Genomic DNA, 7,802 nt, shown 5'->3' on the forward strand with positions numbered 1-7,802 from the left:
ATCAAGTAAGATTGAGTGTAAGGAAGAAGAAAAGAACAACCACAGCTATGAAGTCCTTGGTGGAACCCATCTCTCCTTGGCTACAAAAACGCTTCATGAAAAGTACCCAGAGAACCCACACTTTGCAGGGAGAATGTCTAGAATTTATGTGGGACTTTCTGATGAACAAGCAGTTTATCCACAATCTGCGCCAAAATTGTTGACACATTTACCTTTTGAACCGCCTATTTCTTCACGGTGCTCTGTTTTTTCCCCCTCAATTATCCTTTCAGCCCCCCTCCCCCAAACAATGTTGTTCGGCAATTGTTGTGATCTCGAGGTCCAAACAAGCAACATTGCATGGGGGAGCAGGGTCTCTTTCGTGGTTTATTGTGTGAAAAAGAGAGGAGTCTTATTTGGTGCACTAAAACTGCCATAGAAAGACGATGTGTTAACTAATTATGTCGCCGATTGTGGCATGCATCAGCATTCATCCATGTTTCAGCTTGAAGTTACTTACAGAGAAGAGGTTTGTCAAAAAATGTATTTTAGAAACATACCAATGGTGTTTGTCATCTTCCCCTAAAAAGAAATTGAGCTCATTGAGGCATGCACATGTCAACTTCTGGGTTGTTCTTTTGCACGTAACTTGTCTGTTGTTTTTCAATAGTTTGATTATTAACATTGGCCATGGCAATCACGATGAATGGTGAACTGTGTACCACTTATATTTGTTTACTTTCTTGTACATAAATTACACCTCAAGTGTTGCTAAAATAAATGATGCTCTTTTTAACGGAATTGAGATGCAGTTCTGTGTTTTGTTTTGGTTTTTTTGCTGTGGAGATTTGGATCATTTATCAACTGAGGCCAACAATTCGTACAGTGTAGGAATTCCTCCAGTCGTTTTCAGATGTGATCGATGGAGCTTTGAAAGCCCAACCATTTTGATTTGTGAATCAACGGGCATAAAAGTTTCAAATAAATATATTGATCATTCTATTTTAAGTACATACTCGAGGGGGAGGGATAAGACTTTATTTTTGTGCAATTTAGAAATCTGAAAGGGTACTGCAGCAGCAATTGAGAGGCAATAAAAGAGGTGAAAGAAGAAGCCAATAAATTGAAAGCAATTTCTCAAGTTCGAGAACCCATTGTAAAAATTTTTAAGTTAAATAGGTGGCAGCAGGCTGAGACCAAATTTGGTGCCAGTGTTCATCCTGAAAGGCTCTTATGATTTAAGGTATGTAGCCATCATTATGTAACATTCAATCCACCCTCGTAAGCTATAATGTGCAAATTACCCTAATCTTATCCCTACTCCTCTTGAAATTGTGCATATGCTCCTCCTGTCCCAAAAGATATTGCATGGCTAAGATGTAAAAATGGTAGATTTCCAAAGGAAAAAACCAAAAGCTCTGAATGTGACACCTCTTTGTCACTAATTTTTCTAGTCTCCATTGTATGATGCCAGAGACTAAGTACAAAATCATGTGCGCATTTTCCTGTTAGTTACACTTACAATACAGCATACTGTATAAATGCAGTTTCAGAGGTGAATTGCTGGTACTTTGCTTTGCAGCAACCAGTGATTCCTGTTTTTTCCCTTCTATTTGGAATAAAATGTTCTTGAAACATTTAAAACGAAAGATTGAGAGGGCAGACACAGACTATGCCAACACAGACAACTGCATTGTGGGGCCTGATGGTGTGACCAAGGGACATGTTGTCTTCATCAAACAGCATGAGGATGTGGACCAAAATTCTGCATTCCTTGAAAGTGGTGCTTCACTGTCAATTGCCCATGTTGGATACACAGATCTGGCCAGTACAGGTAGCCGAGGATACATACCTATAGGAATTAAATCTCCAACTGCATACTGGTTGCTTAATTATACTAGTGAAGTCTCAGCACCAATGAATTGAAGTGTTAGGAGAAGTTTTTGTTTAGTATGAAATGTTAAATCTGCTGTCAGCAGCTCTTGAGTTCCTATGAATTTAGCCATGTATATAACTTAACATAACAGGAACAGGAGCAGGAGCAGGAACAGGGGCGGTACAATTGTGAGAGCACTCGCCTTCCAGCCCTGACGTCATATGTGGGTCGAGTTTGTTGTTGGTTCTCTTCTTGCTCCGAGAAATTTTTCCCTGGGTACTCTGGTTTTCCCGCTCCTCAAAAACCAACACTGCCAAATTCCAATTCGATCCGGAATGTGCGGACACATGCTGAACGAGCTCCTGAGCACCCTTAAGATGTTCCATCGGTAAACGAATTCCAAAAAACGAATTTCATTTCCATACAATGGTATGTAATTTGTAGCGGAGCTCGGCGCGCCAAGCACCATAGCTAAGAAAATATGGTAACCCATCGATGTGAGAAAATTTGGTTTTATAGCCATGACGTCATGAAGGTCCCTACATACGTACGCTGAGTGTTTATTTTTAATTTGTTTAGGGCTGCTTTTTGCTCTGAATTGCAGTTTTTGGTATGTCTTAAGATTTTTAATTTCGAATCTACTAAGGTTTCAAGATGCCTGGACGGCCTATGGCAGAGGAACACAAACGAAAGAAGAGAGAAAGAGAATGAGAACGACAAAACAGTACGCCAGTAATAGCTCAAACTTGGTGGAAGAAGTTACTCCACAAATTCTTTTCTTGGACACTAAACCGTTTGTTATTTCTATGGATGAGTTAATTCAAGTGGATGCATATTTGTAAAAAGTGGTTTAGTCGTTTTTTTCCTTTGTTCAGGAATTAAACTCGAATTTTTATTAACTGGAATTAAATAACAATCATCTGTACTGTCACGTATCCAGTGCAGCGAACACAAGATGTTTTGCACTGGAGATCAGGAAGTGTCAACCACAGTATAGAATTCAACAGCACAAATTGACTCAACAGTGTTTAATTTGAACACCAACTCGTCTGAATTATTGTACACATGCAGTGAAAACTAAAAGGGGAAATTACAATGTACGAGATCAAAAGAGGGGCTAAGACTAATCACAAAAGAAGCAAAATTGAAAGCAAAACGAAAACTAAATACAATAAGCTGAAACTTATGTCTGATCCTGTATAAAGGGCTAGAGAAACTCCAACGTTATGTAACTCCGAAAAAGATAAAACTGCTCTGAAAACTCCACTGTTTCTCCGTAGATCTCCTAACTCCAACTCCACAAGAACTTAAGGGGCTTTCTCTGATAAGGGTACAATTCATTTGTACAGTTGTAAAACCGGTTAAAAAAACGGGAATGGCTAGTTACATAATTGATTAAACTGGGAACAATAATACATGAAGTTAGGGGCGTAAAACTCGATAAATGAAACAGAAGAGAAACGTATCTTATCTAAGTCAGAACAAACCAACCTTAATTACGTAACCAAGTTCTCTTCGATTTAATGTTCATTATTCATCACACTCCTCGCCCAAGGATTCTTCTCCTAGCTACTCATATTGTCATGGCGTTTACTGCTGGTCTGGATCAGCTGTGTCGGTCAGGACACAGGAGTAGAACCAGCTCCTTAATTGGTCTAAGGTAGGTTTTCCTTTTTCCGGCTCTGACAACGTTTACTTTGACTTTCCTCACTCTGCTGTCATTCCTCCTCTGGACTTCCAAGACTCGTCCCAGTGGCCAGTCATTACAGTGTTTTGATTTGTTTCGCACGAGAATGATATCTCCTACGCACAGGTCTCGCCACATCTCCATCCACTTTTGTTGCAGCTGTAGGCTCTGCAAGTACTCTCTCCTCCACCTGGTCCAAAATTGTTATGCAAGGAACTGGACTCGTCTCCATCGACGGCGCGCGTAGATATCTGTCCGCATAAACTGACCTGGAGGGGGTCCGGGTCGGCGTGTCTTCATAGTGAGTAAAATCGCAGGCTGCAGGTCACCTGTGTAGGACGGCAGTGCCACTATTGGCCTGGTGTTCACAATGGCTACAACTTCGGCCATCAGAGTCACCAGCAATTCGTGTGTAAGCTGACTCTGACCTAACTCAGTGAACATAGCGTCCAATACACGGCATAATCGTATTTATCTGCGTCTCCTACACACCGCCAAAAAGTGATGCATAGGGAGGGTTAAACTCCCACTTGCAACCGCACTCTGTTACGAACTTCTCCACTTTCTTCTTATCTAACTCGGATGCTGCTGCGTGAAGCTTCGTCTTAGCTCTGACGAAATTTGTACCCTGGTCACATTTGAGGAGTTAGCATAGCCTTGTAGTGCGAAGAACCTCCTCAATGCACAGATAAAGGCACTGGAGTCCATACCTTCTAAGATTTCGATGTGGCTGGCTCTGCTGCTCAGGCACGTGAACACCAGGCCCCAACGCTTGGCGTTTACTCCTCCTCTTCTAGCCTTATGCGTTTGCACTGCCCAGGGGCGAAAGACATCAAATCCTACGTTGGTAAAGGGGGGACAGACTTCGGTCCTATCTAGCGGGAGGTGGGCCATACGCTGTTCCACGTGTGGTCCTCTCTGTTTCTTACAAAGGACGAAAGGTCTGATGACCTTCGTGACTACGTCATGGCCTCCAATAAGCCAGAAACCCGCCAAACCTTGGTGGTGTACTTCATGATGATAGTGTTTAGCCATTAGCTGTGAGACATAGTGACACTTTGGTATGATTGGGTGCTTCTCATTATATTCCATCCAAGCTCTCCTTAATCTGCCTTCGACGTGGAGGATCCCGTGGCTGTCTAGAAAGGGATCGAGACGGTACAGCTCAAGCCCTTGAGAGCCTTCTTGGCGCTACTTTGGATCTCTTTCGGTAGCTCGGGTTCTTTTCTGGTGTCATTTAACAACCCGCCGAATGCTTCTCTTTGCGTGCAGCCGATTATGATGCGCAGGGCTTGACCCCATTCCTCCACTGTCAGGGGTCTGAGTTTGCCTTGTGTATCACGCGCTTCGCTTCTGAGGTTTACTCTTTCTGCTTTAACGTCTCACCGGTGTTTGAATTCTGACACAATGACAATTAGGTTAGCGACTGCTCGCTGCAGAGATTTTAGTGAAGAAAATGTCTTGAACCTCCCTCCTCCAAGGTCTGCCTCTTCCTCTTCGTGCCTATTTACACTGGCGCTGAACACTGCTTTTCGCAGTTCAGGGTCACTTGCGCTGACCGCAAACGTTTCATTGGTTGGGAGGGTTCTCTCCAGTTTGTGTAGGAATTCCGGGCCTACCAGCCAGCTCATTGCCATTAGCTTGCTTGAGGGAACTCCACGCGTTGCTAGGTCTGCCGGGTTCAAATCAGTCTCCACATATCTTCACTGTTTCAGGGTAGACATGCTCCTAATCAGCTCGACTCGGTTAGCTACGTACACATAGAACCGTCAACTCTCGTTGGTAACGTAGCCGAGTACCACTTTCGAATCAGTGTAGTATATCACTTCAGAAATCTTCAGATCGATTTCTTTTATAACTCTCTGGGCTGCTTGAACAGCTAAGACCGTTCCGCACCGATTTATCATCGCGGCAGGGAGGGGGTCGTCCCAGACCAAGGGGGGTATTGTTCTCCTTTGTCCGTTCTCCGATATGGACAAGCTGCCGCAGTATTTTTCTCCCTTCGAGCATAACAGGTACTGCGAAGCCAAGCGGGTCATACACAGAGTTGACAATGGACAATACTCGTCTCCTTGTGAATGGCTTCTCCGGCAAGGATACCTTAAAGGTGAAGGCATCTGTCTCCAGGTCCCAGAATACCCTGAGTGAGCGTTGAGCTGGCAAGCTGTCATGGCATAAATCCAGGTCACGCATGTCTTTTGCTTGGTTTTTGGCCTGGAAAGCTTACATGTATTCCACAGTTAGAAACTACTTTGTGAAGTCGAAGGTTAGCTGTGGATAGGGTGTCTTGTTCACTGTTAACCAGGTCTGAAGCTCCTTGAATACATGAATGCGAGCTCAAACCATCATCAACGTAAAAGTTACGGCAAATGAACTTTTTGGCCTCCTCATCATACTCCTCCTCGCCATCAATGGCGGTTCTGCGTAGGCCGTAGGTAGCGACTGCGGGAGGTCCATTGCCAAATAGGTGTACATTCATCCAATATTCTATGATAGGCTTTGACGGATCATTACTCTCGAACCATAGGAAACTAAGGAAGTCTCTATGTGGTGGGTCAACATAGAATGAATGAAACATTCGCTCGATGTCGCTCATTACTGCTATATTCTCCTTGCGAAAGCACATGAGGACTCCAATGAGGTTGTTCATCAGGTCAGGGCCTGATAAAAGTACTTTGTTAAACTGGAATCAAATATGCAAGAATATGTAAGTACCAGGAACGGCCGGGAGGAGGCAGGACTTCTTTACTTGGGATAGCTGGGGCATGGCCTTTGTCGATTATTTTTCCCATAAATTCCAGACAGTCTGCTTTCATTTGGGGATTCCTGGCAAATGTCTTGAGAAGCCCTTGTAAGCGCTGCATTGCTTGATCTCAATTATTTGGCATAGTCTTGTGCTCGTTACGAAACGGTAGGGGCATCTCCCAGTTTCCCTTTGCGTTCTTGTGTATACCCCTATTCAGTATCTCTAGAAACTTATGGTCCTCGCTGTCATCTCGTGTCTTCCTAAATATGTCGTCAGTGGGGCTCCAAGAGGGGGTCTTTAACCTTAATCTGGTTGGGGGAAGGTACTAGGTCGTAAATTCTGCTTCCGGTCTCAGGTTCTTTCTCCGTAACAGTGAACAGGCCGGTGAGGCGAGTGAGGATGTCTGTGGGACCACCGGCGAAGTCAAGGCACATATGACCACTGATGGTCCAGCCAAGGGCCAGTCGCTTCGTCCAGGGAGCTCTTTTCGGGCCATTTCTGAACTCCCTGACTTTTAAAAGCTCAGATGTGTCTCGGCCAAGTACGAGGTGAATATTAGATGTCTCGTTTATAGGAGGTATTTTGTGTGCTATGGCCTTTAGGTGTGGGAAACTCCTCGTCACGTCTGGGGTAGGGATTTCGCACTTGTCTTGTGGGATGGTATCGCACTCAGTCAGGGTCGGGGCGGTGAACTCTGCTCCACAAAGTGAACGTACTTCCAAGGGTCCATCCGTTTGAAGGTCGTCGGCTAGTTCACTAGTGACAAGGGAACTGTTGCTCTGCTCATCAACAATAGCATAGACGTGCTTAGCGAGGTGTAGGTAATGCTGGCTGTAGGTTACATCCATGAGCAGAGTTTTGCTGCAGGACACACCTCCTGTAGGTCCACAGAGTACAGTACATTTTGGGTTGACTGCTTCATTCTCCGGTTTAGAAGGTGGCCGCTTCTCCTTATGCAATACGGCGCTGTGGCGCTTGTCTCCACAGATAGCGCACTGTACCGGGGCGTTATTCTGGATTGCAACGTGGTAAGGGCTGAAACAGCAAAAGCATAGGGGCTGATCTTTAATCCACTCCGTACGTTCTTCCAGGGATTTGGCTGTGAACGCTTTACACTCTTGCAGATCATGTACGTCTCTTCCGTGATATGTCAGGCTGGCAACTATCTGTTGATTTGCGACTGTAAGCGAATCTATCAGCTGACTTTCGGTGATATCTTTCAAAGGAGTCGAAGATATAAGTGGTTGCGGATTGAAAATGGTATTTTGTGGCACTACACGATCCTCACCTGTGGGTTGCTGCCGAGGTAGATCCAGGTTTTGGATGTGAAGTTCTTTCTTCGGTGGTGGGGCGAAATGGAAGCATTATTTGTTTTGGCCTGCTTCACGGTCCGTGATTTCGCTCGGAACGTGATAACTTTCCCGTGGTTAGGGGGTTGGAATGTACCCACTGGGAACTCCTCTCCTCTGCTTTAATTTTGGGAACTTCTAACTCTAGTAATTTGAAATATTTTT

The sequence above is a fragment of the Montipora capricornis genome, chromosome 7 (genome assembly GCF_036669925.1).
Source record: "Montipora capricornis isolate CH-2021 chromosome 7, ASM3666992v2, whole genome shotgun sequence".
Classification (NCBI taxonomy): domain Eukaryota; kingdom Metazoa; phylum Cnidaria; class Anthozoa; order Scleractinia; family Acroporidae; genus Montipora; species Montipora capricornis.